The sequence below is a fragment of the Corvus cornix genome, chromosome Z (genome assembly GCF_000738735.6).
Source record: "Corvus cornix cornix isolate S_Up_H32 chromosome Z, ASM73873v5, whole genome shotgun sequence".
NCBI classification, from domain to species: Eukaryota; Metazoa; Chordata; class Aves; order Passeriformes; family Corvidae; genus Corvus; species Corvus cornix.
In genome coordinates, this window is record NC_046357.1 from 3,430,807 (window position 1) to 3,444,498 (window position 13,692).

Below are 13,692 nucleotides of genomic sequence, written 5' to 3' on the forward strand. Positions count from 1 at the left end.
TGGTCCCTGAGCAAAAATGACCCCACGGATGGGTTTGTCTTTGCTCAAGGCAGACTTTACCCAAACAGTTTTTCCAAGCATACCTCTTATGTGCACCACTGGAACCTTATCTCCGTCTGTTGTTTGTAGGGGTTCGGATTGGGCAGGGCCTGCTCGGCTGGTGGAACCTCGAGCATTAACTAACCAGGTGGCTCTTGCTAAATGCATCTCCCAGTTTTTGAAAGTCCCCCCACCCAGTGCCTTCAAGGTGGTTTTAAGCAGTCCATTACACCGCTCAACCTTCCCAGCTGCTGGTGCATGGTAAGGGATGTGGTACACCCACTCAATGCCATGTGCTCTAGCCCAGGTGTTTATAAGGCTGTTCTTGAAATGAGTCCCATTGTCAGACTCGATTCTCTCAGGGGTGCCATGCCTCCAAAGGACTTGCTTTTCCAGGCCCAGGATGGTGTTCTGGGCAGTAGCATGAGGCACAGGGTAGGTCTCCAGCCACCCAGTGGTGGCTTCTACCATTGTGAGCACACAGCGCTTGCCTTGGCGGGTTTGAGGCAGTGTGATGTAATCAATCTGCCAGGCCTCCCCATACTTGTATTTGGACCATCGCCCACCGTACCACAGGGGCTTCACCCGCTTGGCCTGCTTGATCGCAGCGCATGTCTCACAATCATGGATAACCTGGGAGATACTGTCCATGGTTAGATCCACCCCTCGGTCTCGTGCCCACTTATAGGTGGCATCTCTGCCCTGATGACCTGAGGCATCATGGGCCCATCGAGCTAGGAACAGTTCTCCTTTATGTTGCCAATCCAAGTCTGTCTGGGACACCTCTATTTTCGCAGCCTGATCTACCTGTTTGTTGTTATGATGTTCTTCATTAGCCCGGCTCTTGGGGATGTGGGCATCTACATGACGGACCTTCACGGATAGCTTCTCTACCCGAGTGGCAATGTCTTTCCACTCTTCAGCAGCCCAGATTGGTTTTCCTCTGCGCTGCCAGTTTGCCTTATTCCACCTTTCCAGCCAACCCCACAGAGCATTGGCTACCATCCATGAATCAGTGTAGAGGTAGAGCTTTGGCCACTTCTCTCTTTCAGCTATGTCCAGAGCTCCACCTTCTTCTTCAGTAGCCTGTGCAACTTGTCGTGTGGGGCTCCATACAGCGGCTTTCCATTTCCAGCTAGCGCCTACAATTTGGCAGGAACCATCAGTGAAGAGGGCATAACGTCTTTCACTCTCTGGTAGCTCGTTATATGGTGGGGCTTCTTCGGCACGTGTCACCTGCTCCTCTTCTTCTTCAGAAGATAACCCAAAAGTCTCACCTTCCGGCCAGTTCGTAATTATTTCCAAGATCCCAGGGCGACTTGGGTTTCCAATTCGGGCGCGCTGCGTGATGAGGGCAATCCATTTGCTCCAAGTAGCGTCGGTGGCGTGATGCGTGGGGGAACCTTTCCTTTGAACATCCACCCCAGCACCGGTAGTCGGGGTGCCAGGAGGAGTTGTGCCTCTGTGCCGATTACTTCTGAGGCAGCCTGGACTCCTTCATAAGCTGCCAGGATTTCCTTCTCTGTGGGAGTGTAGTTGGCTTCAGATCCTCTGTAGCTTCGGCTCCAGAATCCCAGTGGTCGGCCCCGAGTCTCACCAGGCACCTTCTGCCAGAGGCTCCAGGACAGACCATTGTTCCCGGCTGCAGAGTAGAGCACGTTCTTCACCTCTGGTCCTGTCCTGACTGGGCCAAGGGCTACGGCGTGAGCAATTTCCTGTTTGATCTGGGCAAAGGCTTGCTGCTGTTCAGGGCCCCAGTGGAAATCATTCTTCTTGCGGGTAACCAGGTAGAGAGGACTCACGATCTGGCTGTACTCGGGAATGTGCATCTTCCAGAAACCTATAGCGCCTAGGAAAGCTTGTGTTTCCTTCTTGTTGGTCGGTGGAGACATTGCAGTGATCTTATTGATGACCTCAGTGGGAATCTGACGTCGTCCATCTTGCCACTTTACTCCCAGGAACTGGATCTCTCGGGCAGGTCCCTTGACCTTGCTCTTCTTGATGGCAAAACCAGCTTGCAGGAGAATTTGAATTATTCTCTCTCCTTTCTCAAACACTTCGGTTGCGGTGTTCCCCCACACAATGATGTTATCAATGTACTGCAGATGTTCCGGAGCCTCACCCTTTTCTAGTGCAGTCTGGATCAGTCCATGACAGATGGTGGGACTGTGCTTCCACCCCTGGGGCAGTCGGTTCCAGGTGTACTGCACGCCCCTCCAGGTGAAGGCAAACTGAGGCCTGCACTCTGCTGCCAGAGGAATGGAGAAGAATGCATTGGCAATGTCAATAGTGGCGTACCACTTCACTGCTTTGGACTCCAGCTCGTACTGGAGCTCCAACATGTCTGGCACGGCAGCGCTCAGCGGTGGAGTCACTTCATTCAGGGCACGATAGTCCACAGTCAATCTCCATTCCCCGTCAGACTTGCGCACAGGCCAGATGGGGCTGTTGAAGGGTGAGTGGGTCTTGCTGACCACCCCTTGACTCTCCAGCTCGCGGATCATCTTGTGGATGGGGATCACAGCATCTCGATTTGTCCGATACTGCCGGTGGTGCACTGTCGAGGTGGCAATTGGCACTCGTTGCTCTTCCACTTTCAGGAGCCCAACTGCAGAAGGATTCTCAGATAGTCCAGGCAGGGTGTTCAATTGCCTAATGCCCTCTGCCTCCACAGCAGCAATCTCAAATGCCCACCTGAGTCCTTTGGGTCTTTGTAATAGCCATTCCGGAGGAAGTCTATGCCCAGAATACACGGGGCCTCTGGACCAGTCACAATCGGATGCTTTTGCCACTCCTTCTCAGTCAGGCTCACCTCAGCTTCCAAAAGGGTCAACTGCTGTGATCCCCCGGTCACCCCAGCGATGGATACAGGTTCTGCCCCCACATGTCCCGATGGCATTAAAGTACACTGTGCTTCAGTATCAACCAATGCATCATATTTTTGTGGCTCTGATGTGCCAGGCCATCGGATCCACACCGTCCAGAAAACTCGGTTCTCCCGTGCCTCTTCCTGGCTAGAGGCAGGGCCCCTCTAGCCCTGGTTATCATTCTTTCCCTGGGCGTACATTCCCTCCCTTCTGTAATACCTGGCAGCTCGGTCACGGGAGGCTGAGGCTACCTTCACCTTAGCGGAACCCCCTCGGTTAGTGCCTCCCTCCTTGAGTTCACGCACCCGCGCTGCCAGGACAGAGGTGGGTTTCCCATCCCACCTTCTCATCTCTTCCCCATGCTCACACAGTAAAAACCACAGCTCAGCTTGTGGGGTGTACCCTCTCTCTCTAGCAGGGGGACGACGGGCTCTGACTTGGGGGCCTGTGACTTGCACTGGTGCCACACTGACCCTCCTCATCTCCTCCCTCATCTCCTCCCTCATCTCCTCCCTCATTTCCTTCCTCATCTCCTTCATCTCCTCTTTGAGGTCCTGGACCACAGCAGAGACATGAGCTTTCAGCGGGCCATTGATCATGCTGTCGTAATGCCTGAGCTTGTTGGCAACAGAGCCCACTGTTTCTCAGGTATTGTCAGCATCAATCGTTGCAACGAAGGTGGTGTATTGTGCACCTGACCTTATCGGGGTCATTATCATGCTGTCCACCCCTCCCAAAGAGTACCTCTAATATTGCCACCTCTCTTAGCTGTTGGATCCCTTGCTCGAGTGTCTTCCACTGCATTCTATGATGATACTCCTGCATTCTTTCTTTGTGAATGAACCTTTCTCTCACACTCATTAAGAGCCGCTCCCAGAGAGAGAGAGGCCCTGGCTCCCTCACAAATATCTGGTCCACACCTGGGTCCTGGGTCAACGATCCCAGATACCTTGCCTCACCACTATCCAGTTGCACACTTGTGCCCATAAGGTCCCAAACCCGAAGCAGCCAGGTGGTATAAGGCTCACGCCCCCTTCGCACAATGTCGTTTCGCATAGCACGGAGACTGTCGTGCGACAGGGACTCAGTGATGATTTCTGGCTCTGGCTCTCCTGCTGGTTTGAGGGCCCTGGTTGCCCATCATCATTAACTGGTCGTACTGATTGGTCTTACACTTCCTCCTTTGCACAGGGGCGACTGCTGCTGGCTGTGGTTGTCCTTGTGGTTCAGCTGAAGCCTGGACGGTTGTAACATCCGTGGGTTCCACTGCTGCACCATCGGACTCACCCTCTTTGGGGCAGGGAGAGGGTTTTTCACTAGCTGAGGAGGTGTATTCCCTTAGCAATTGGCATATCTCCTGGCGCACCTGGCCCATCTCCTGGCACATCTCCTTGCGCACCTGGCCCATCTCCTGGCACATCTCCTGGCACATCTCCTGCATCCCTTTTGCCAGTACTCCCACCCAGTTTGGTTAGTCCATTTCTGAGGTGGACTGTTGGGCGGTATCAGGCTGTGGGGCAGGGTCTCTAGTGTCTGGGGCCCTGTCAGGTTCTGGGGCAGGATCAGGCTCTGGGGTAGGAACTCTACTCTCTGGGGCCATGTCAAGTTCTGGGGCAGGATCAGGCTCTGGAGTAGGATCTCTAGTCTCTGGGGCTGGTGTCTGGGTAGTTATCCAAGCTGATCTCAACTTATCTTTGAGTGCTAAGTAGAGTAGGCCTACCAGCAGCAGATGGTTAGTATTCAGAGGGAATTTAAACCCTTCAAAAATTGATGGGGTGGGCCCAAACAACTGGTTGAGGGGTTGGGGGAAAACTTCCCCTGGTGTCATTTCCTCACAGACGGTACCATTGTTAACATAACCCCAAAAACATGCACTCAGTGTGTGATAGCCGTTTATCCATGTGCCCACATTCCGGAGGAAGTTAAAAACCCATGAATTCCTCACCTTCTCGACCCATAACGCAAGCTGGATAACAGCAATGGTAGCCTTAGTCAGAAGACCCATATTCAAGTAAGGAGCTGCAAAGGGGAAGAATATAGCCACGGCCACATGCCACCCGAACCAGGGTAAACTAGACCACATAGTGCTGCCTAACAAGGTTCCTATATCTGGCACACAAAATAAAGTTATCCAGGAACTGTTATTCCTTTTTTCACCTCTCTCTCTTAATGCCCTCAGGCCCCACATTGGGCACCAAGATCTGTCTCGGTTTTGAAAGACAGGTGTCTGCTAAGGAAGGCAGAAGCCCCCCTTGAAGTGGCAGATATAACCCCTTTTCCCTCCAAGTTATTATATTTTGAAATCAAGGGCCTTCAGGCAAAGATGTGGGAAATAGGAATAACAGTTCTTTACTATATATATATATATATATGTATATAACCAGTCAAACAAAACAACAATAACTATGGCAGTAACAGCAAACAATCACAAACCCAGTCCCAGCCTTCTCGGCTGTCGGGCCCTTTCCCCTCGGGTGCAGTTCCGCTCGCAGCCGGCAGGGGCGCTGGCGGCTCCCGGTGAGCAGGGCAGGTGCGATGGTTCCCCCGCGGCTGCAGGGGGCGCTCCGGAGCGAGCTCAGGGAGCACGCGGCACTGGCGGCCTGGGATCCCGGGAAGGGATGGAACAAAGGCTTCACAAACCCCTGGGCAGCTGATCCCGGACTCTCGGGAACAGCAGGCTGGAACGGCAGGGACGGGGGACGAATGCAAATCCCGGGTGGCAGGCGAGATGTATCCAGATGGGAGAACGCCACGGAGGCCCAGGCGGGCAGGGCAAGCAGGGCTACAGCGTAGTGAAAACTCGAAGCAGCAGCGGGGCAGGACAGCCACAGCTCGGCCTCCAGCAGGGCAGGGAAAGCGGCTTTTGGGGTCCCGGCGTTGTTTCCAGCAGGAAGAAAGAACGGCCAAAAAGAAAGAAGCAGCAGCTCCTTTCTCTGCAGCTTCTCTCTCCGGACGCTCAGAGCGAACTGATCCCACACCCAGGTGTAGACAAAGGAGTAGCCAGGCCCGCCCCACTCCCCTTTTTGTCTTTCTTAAGTACAGCTATTCGTCCCCTAGCAACATGCATATGGGAGAAAATTCCTTTAACAGGAAAAAAAACCTAAGACTAACCTAAAACCCCAACAGCTTTGCAATGCTGTTTAAAAATGGAATATATATATTTTTTTGAGAAATCTATTTGCATACATCAGTGCTTCAAATTATTAGATGGACCATTTAGAAAAAAAATCTGCTTTTCTATTTCAGGTTTCTTAGTACTAAATCATGCAAGTTTAACTAGTTCTTCCCTCTTAGTTAAGTTGTGATTGTGTCTGTACTCCTTTATAGTAGGATGTGGTAGACTTCCGTTTGCAAGGCTTTGTGTAGAAAGATCTGGACTTAAATATGCTTAATGTCAAAATGGTTACATCAAATATGGAAATTCAAGCGAGATTTTCTATTACCCTTTAAATAAATGTTTTATACAACATTTTCTGCTTACATACATTAATCAGTAAGTGCAACTATGAAACACTGTTCAGGTCCTTAGAGGGGAAGAATGAGCAATGAGAAGCTAAAAAAGATTGATTCTTCAAAATTATCTTCTAAAATTCATCTAGTCATAGACTGTGAAACACAATTACACATTCTTTTGGCAGGATCACTGTAAGCAAGCTGAAAACAAACAGAAGCAAAAAAAGCTATCAATTTTTAAAGTCCTTTCTGCTTGGGTTTTGTTCTTCTACAGCTATGGCCATTTCATCTTTGACATAGATGTAACGGTTTGGATATCAAAACAAGACTTCTAATATTAAACTTTAGCTATTTCTTCATTCCTGTCAGTTGTTAACTAGCTTCAGTTTGCATGAATCACACTTTCGAAGGCTAACCCTGATATAACTGCTGCTGTTGTACAGGCAGTTCTACACAATAGTGATTGTATGCCTGCTACTCTGCAAGCACCAAAGCTCTTACAATATGAAGGTGATGCCAGTGCAAACAAGTGCCATTCCTTGTCAGCTTAGTTACAGAATGAAATGCGTATTTCCAGAAAGAAAGACAAGAATAAAGCATGTGAGTAGTATGTAGGGTGAGCATGCCAAATGCACAGAGTAATGAAGAATCAACCTTCACAAGCCTTACAATAAACTCTGAAACGCTAGTCAGGCTCTGTCAATAGGCACCAGGAAACAAAAGCAGATACTTGGTGTTTCCTTCAGTAGTCTTTCCCAGATAGTGGAAGAAAAACGTGCACATTGACAATCGAGCTAAGATAGGAAATTACTAAGCTGGGAAACAAACTGTGCTACAAAATGCACCAAAGCCTGGAATCACTGAATTGAAACTGAAGCTCTTGTTTCACAAATAGCCAAAGGAAAAGGCATTCCCAGCACAAAAATTAGAGCTTCAGCATTCCCTGCAACTTGTGAGACACCAAGGAAAACCCTTTAGTTTTTTCCAGAGTTCAGAGTATATACATTTTCTTAATGTACTAGAGTAATTGAAAGCTACTTTCAACACAAATAATTTTGTATAGCATGTTTTACCTTAATTTGAATGCATATCAGATTAGGACATTTGAATAGCAATTCAATAACATTTTTCTCTTTATATTCTGCCAAAATTATGCTTCCATACTTAGTAGTTTTCATGGTCTTCAGAGGCATTTTAACAATATACTTAACCATCTTCACAGTCTTAAACTTCTGAAGTCTTTTACCTGCTAGTAGCATCAGTCTGCAGTGCGAGAAAATCAGTGTTCACATCACTGATTGTTTGCAATGTTATTTTTGTGTGTTGCCACTACAAGCTCTATTACCATCAAAATCTGTATGAATATTACGCTATCATTACATTTTAAAGATTTTGTCATTCGGTAGTATCAACTTGCGTTGTTTACAGGACTTTTTCCTGAATTATTTCCTGCAGTTTAGTCAGATACTTCCTTTGTTGTATTCTGAGCTCTCTTCAATGGTATGTGTTAGTTCTTGTGCACTCTGCAAGGGAGCACAAATGATGGACAAACAAAAGTCTTAGGTAACCAAGAGGTGGAACAAAAACTGAAAGAAAAAGAAATTCTTTGTGATGCAGTATTATTACACAGCTCTACAACTGGAAGGTTTTGTTTTCTTTTTCCTTTCAAAAATAAGTCATAGTGAAGAATCATAATATAGCTCAGAATTGCAACAAGGCAATTATGGATAGAAGAAATTGCAGTGTTTAGCTGTGAACTTGGAACAGACTGGGCAACCTTTACAGGCTTGATCTTTAAGGACATGCAAGCTGCTGAGATAATGGCATATTGAACTCTATTTACTCAGTGCTTTTGTAGTTGACAACAGGAAAGAATGTCAGCTGCAGGTCGCTCTGAAAAGTATCATGAGTATTGAACCTGACATGGTGCTTGTTATCTGTTTCATGTAACAATCAGTTCTAGGAACTCCTGGGATGTATTTATAGAAGATAATCTTTTGCAATTCCTCATGTCATCTCTCCCTGGTCAAAAAAGGACACAGTCTCTGTATGCAAAAGAGAATGTCAGACATCCCAAACTTTTTCACTCAACTGATGATTCAGTAGTGCTCTAAAGTCTCCACAGTAGAGCCAGCAGTGAAGCTGTTAAAAAGTAGTTCTGACATTGCCATGTCTTGGGCAGCCAACCTATCTTACCTTGTGAAAATTACCATGCATCAGAGACTCTCTTGGCAAAACACGCACCTGGTGCCTCTTACTACAATGCCTCTGCCTCAAGGACCTGAAAAAGGCATTAATAGACATTCTAAGATGCAAATGACAATAAATAATAACAAGGGTGGATAGAGAAAAATACATCAAAAATGCTTCTGTATTAAAAATGCCAGAACATTTACACTGTTCACAAGAAATTCTAGTGTAACAATCTATGAAGATGAATTTAGGTGACAAAAGAAGAACATGAGATGAGGTGGTGGTAGCAGAAAACAAGAGGTGCAAGAATAAAGAAACCAAAAGCTTTAGGAAAAAAAAATATTTGAGAAAGAAGACCAGAGGAACATGTTTATTTAGAAAAGCAAAATTATAGTTTAAATAATAGCAGTAAAGGACAAAAGTCTGAAAAGACTGTTTAGTAGAGTTCATTTAAACTTCAGCAAGATGTACTCAAGATGTGGCTTATTTACACTTTTCTGTGTAAGCTAAGTATTTGTCCCACTGAGAAAGCGTACTGTGAAGATGAGTGATTAATCCTTACTTATCTGTACTGTATATTTTCCTGATGCTTTAACCTACTGTAATAGTTTTTAAAATATCCTGGCAAAATTTTGACCATCAGAGAATTTCAACAAGGAATAAAGCTGACCTGGAAGAAACGTGTTGTATATGGTATCAATTGTCCAGGAGTAGATTTAGGCTGAAAATTGGCAGAAACTTTGTTTTCATCAAAGAATTGCAGACCCAGAAGAGCTAGAAATAACTTATGGAAGAGGGAGCTGAGTACTTGTAATGGCTCAAATGAAGATGTGCTTGCATTAGACAGTAACAGTCTGGACAAATATAAACAGGTGCTCTCTTGGACACCAGAATTCCCATTACTACTGGTACTTAATACATTTTAGAAGAATGGAACTGAGAGAAATACCACTCCAAGAAATTTTACAGATGATATAAAATAAGGTAAAGGTTCAAAGTACTAGTGAGAAGGAGATTGGTAGTTCAAAACCAAGTGAGTTCAGACAGGAAAGTGTCTAAGACTGGCAACATGAGGCTAGATCTGGACAGTAGATTATTGTCCTGGGTTGCAGTGTATTCTATTACCATCCTCATGAGCTGTTGAAACCAGGTGGGGCAGTGTTCCCTTGCCTCCTCCCCCCAGACTATCTTTCTGTTAATGGCCCATCATTGTCCTGCTGCATGACTCAGAGATAACTCCCTCCGGACTATCTTCTGTTAATGAGCCTAATCAACACTTGGCCTCATGACTCATTACCCCATTGTGAGATGCTCCACCCAGAGGGAGGAACCAAGCATTCCATCCTGGATCACCAGAGACAACACTTCCACTGGATTTCCAGAGGACAGGAGCTACGCAGCCACCACTGGACCTGAGGAAGAGCAGACCCTTTTTTCTACAGGATTACCCTTCAGGAGGACTGCAGCTACCATTCTACCAGACTGCTACCACCACCCTGACTAAGAGGGTGTCAGGTTGTATCCTGACTCTGTCAATTTGAACCAGTGTTTTCTTTTAGTTTTTCCTTTTCTTTAATTTCCCCATTAAATTGTTATTCTGACTTGGTGCCTCCCACTGGTTTGTTTTCAACCTAGTACAATTATGCATATGCTGGGAACAGCCTACGTTGAAAAACTCAAACACATTAGAAGGTACAACTACCAACTAAGGAGTAAAGGTATACCTCTTGACACACGACTGGGGCAATTTTTGTAAAACTGCTACAAGAAAATAGAATCTCGGGGGAAATACTTCTAGGTTTGAGATTAATTACTCAGCTGTACAACAGTTAAAAGTAATTGTTACAACTTTTGCTACACCATGATCCCTAGAAAATATGTCCTGCCCACCTGCGTTTAGCCTAGCTCACTTCTTTTTGAAGCAGAAAAGGTTGGTTCTGCTGGTAAAGGGTAACTTTTCCCATGTCGGTCAGTGCCTTCAAGGTCCTAGAACTTAAAACAGGACCACAAACTTCCCAAAATAATGCTACAAATCTCTTCATTGGCTGAGGTCTGAGGTAACATATGAGTAAGAACGAGCAGAAATAGATGTTTCTTTAGCTTCTCTTGCCTCTTGTCCATGAAGCTGGACAATAGGTAGCATATCTCTTACATAGGCAGTAAGGAATTTCACCTTCATACTGATGTAAGACCAATAGGCATTTAATGCACCACTGTATGTTTATTCCTCAAATGGGATAGAAGTTGGTTATTGTATTTTCCCCATTTTCTGACAAAGATTTTCTAGGTTGTATTGGGTATACTCGGACGTATTATGTAAGTTAACATGCAGATTTTGCATGGTAACTTTTCGTTTTGGGTAAGTTAACGTGCAACCTGCAGTATGTGTTTGCTGTCTTCTGCTGTAAGCTTGTATTTTGTTTCTGCTCTGAAAAATTTAGACTTTACAGTGTACATAGATGTTTCACTTCTTAGATTGGTATATTTTATTACATGAAATATCTGTGAAAAAAAGTTGCTGCTAGTGGGTAGTGGTTATAAAGAATCTGGTTTTGAAAAGCTGGAGCTGTGTAAAGTTTTAGTAAAAAAAAAAAGAGTTGGTGAAACTTGACATATTTGGTGGGAAGAGGAATTTTTACTTGTTTCTTACCCTGCAAAAGAGTTATGGTGCCTTTAACTTTTAACACTTTCAACTAAAATGTTCAGACTCCAAGGATTTAGAAAGCAAGTGCTGCTTTCCTCAGTATTCTCCCTGAGTTGCTTGTTTCCATGTATTTGGAAGCTTATTAATGTGAAGTTGGGTGTGTCTTTTAAATACGTGGAAAGTAAACAAATAATGGTTCTAAATCATCTCTAAATAATTTGTATGGCATTTTGCTGAGGGAACTTCTAAACTTTGATCCCACACTGCCCTATTCCATTAAACTAAAATGTAGTCACATCATTAACTTTTATCTTTCTTTTACCAACATGATGTTCTGGGCATTAAAAAAAGTTTTGTTTCCTTTGACTTAGTAAAAGATGATCCTCTGCATTCCTAAGTAAACCAAATTATCCCTTGACACCTCTTCAGTTCAGAAACTAACCAGGACTTGGTTCATATCACAATCTGCTAAGGGATAACTGGAGGACATTCCATTCACCTTTGATCACCAGTATTCCTTAAGTGGCCATACAGCTTGAGAATTACAGCATGTGTCCAATTAGGATTAGTAGAAAGTGTAACACAAACTGCTTCAGGTAAGCTGCTAGATTGCCTAGAATTATAGAAAGGCTTCAAAATGAGCAAAGACTGCGATTTTAGTAGTCTTTAGTTGAGGAAAAAGAAACACTGCTAAAGTTTCCAGAACAACAAAAAGTACAAGGATGTATTATTACTGTACACTTCAATATACTCCAATCCCAAAGGGCTTTGAAGACAACATATCTAAGTCTATCTATCACAGAACATGCTGAAGTTATGGAACTCATTGTGATATGACTGATGTCAAGAGCTTTTTAAAATTAACTAAAGTGTTTATACATTTGTCTTAACTAATGTATATTGTAGTGATTTGGTTCAAAATATCCATTACTTACTTATTTTCCTTCTGTGAGATAAGAATTAGGGGAAAGCAAAGCCGGCACAAAACTTAAAAGAATATAAAGAACTTTATTAACAGACTTAAAAGAAAGAAAAAGAAGTCAGACTAAACCTTCAGAACACTTCTCCTCCCCTCACCTTTCTCCCTTCTCCCACTGACAACGTAAAAAGACAACCCTTGAGATTTTCAGTCAGTTTACCATCTCTATAATAATCTTTTTCAGTTCACTTAGGGAGAGGAGTCTCTCTTGCTCATGCTATGGAGACATCTCCACAAGAAACAGTTCTCTCATGGCTTCAGTATCACAGCGAGACAGCCGCCCTGGTTGGTTCTCTGCTCGCGTGTGAGAATCCCTTCCCCTGACTTACAGCTTTCCTCACAACTGCTTTCGAGGGTCCAGTCTTGAGCTACTGGGGTACCATTTTAAGGTTGAGCTACTCAGAAACAAAGGTTCTCTTCACCTATCTCTGGGAGCATCTTCATCTCTAGGAAGAGAGGTCTTCTCCTTCCCTGGGAGCAAGGGTCTTCATCACTTTTATCTCTTTCTGTTCAAGCTTCTCATCAAATCACAGCAACTTCAACATTTGCTCATTTCAGCACAGGTACTTTTGCTCACAATTGCAATTTGAACGCTCCACCCCCCCATGCTTTCATGAAATTACAGTGGGTACTCTGATGTATCATAGTCCCTCACCATAGCTTTACAACAGAGTTTCAGCTTCTAAGCTTGAAGCATCTCCTCTTTCTCCTCCCTCAGGGTTTCAGCTCTTCCTTCTTCACTGACTTTGGTGTCTTTATGGTGTTTTCTTCACATGCCTTCACCCTTCCTTCTCTTTTGACTTGGGAGAGGATTGATGTCTGCAGGCTTCATCTGTTCTGGAGGAAACTTACAGCACTAAAAGGGTTAATCTCAGCCAGGCCTTGCAGCTGGAATTCGCTTATGGCTGTTGGGCATGTGATCTTTGCCAGGCAGCGGCCTTAGATCAATTTCGGCCACACTGGGTGAGGGCTGCCCTGGCCTGGCCTGGCCGCCCTGTGGGGCGCCTGCACGGAGCAGGGCTGCGGGGGCTCTGGGGTGGCTGTCTCCCAGCTGGCCTGGCCTGCACTGAGGGGGCTGCGCCGGGTGTCCAGGGAGCAGAAGCAGCTGAGATCTCAGCCAAGCCACACTACTGCCTGGCCACACCAAGCAGCGCCTGGCCCGGCCCCACTGGGCCGCGCTGGTCCCCCAGGTTACCTGTCCAAAAGCCGTAAGCAAGAGAGAGCTTTCCCAGGGTTTGTCCGTTCTTAAATGTGGGTCACAGAGGTGTGCCAAGCTTCTTAAGTGGCTTTAAAAAGTTGCCAATATTCAAATTAGCTGGTTGATAGGTTCCATTGTGGCTAGAGGAAGCTGTAAGCACCTGTTTGCAAGAGAATCACTTCTGTGGCTGATGAAGCCCTCTTTAACTAAAAACCCAAACTACACTAAACCATGACAAATATTCCTGTGTTAGAACACAGAGATGTGAGCCGTCATGTAACTTCGCATACGAAATTCCTTGTGATGCACTGTGGGCAGG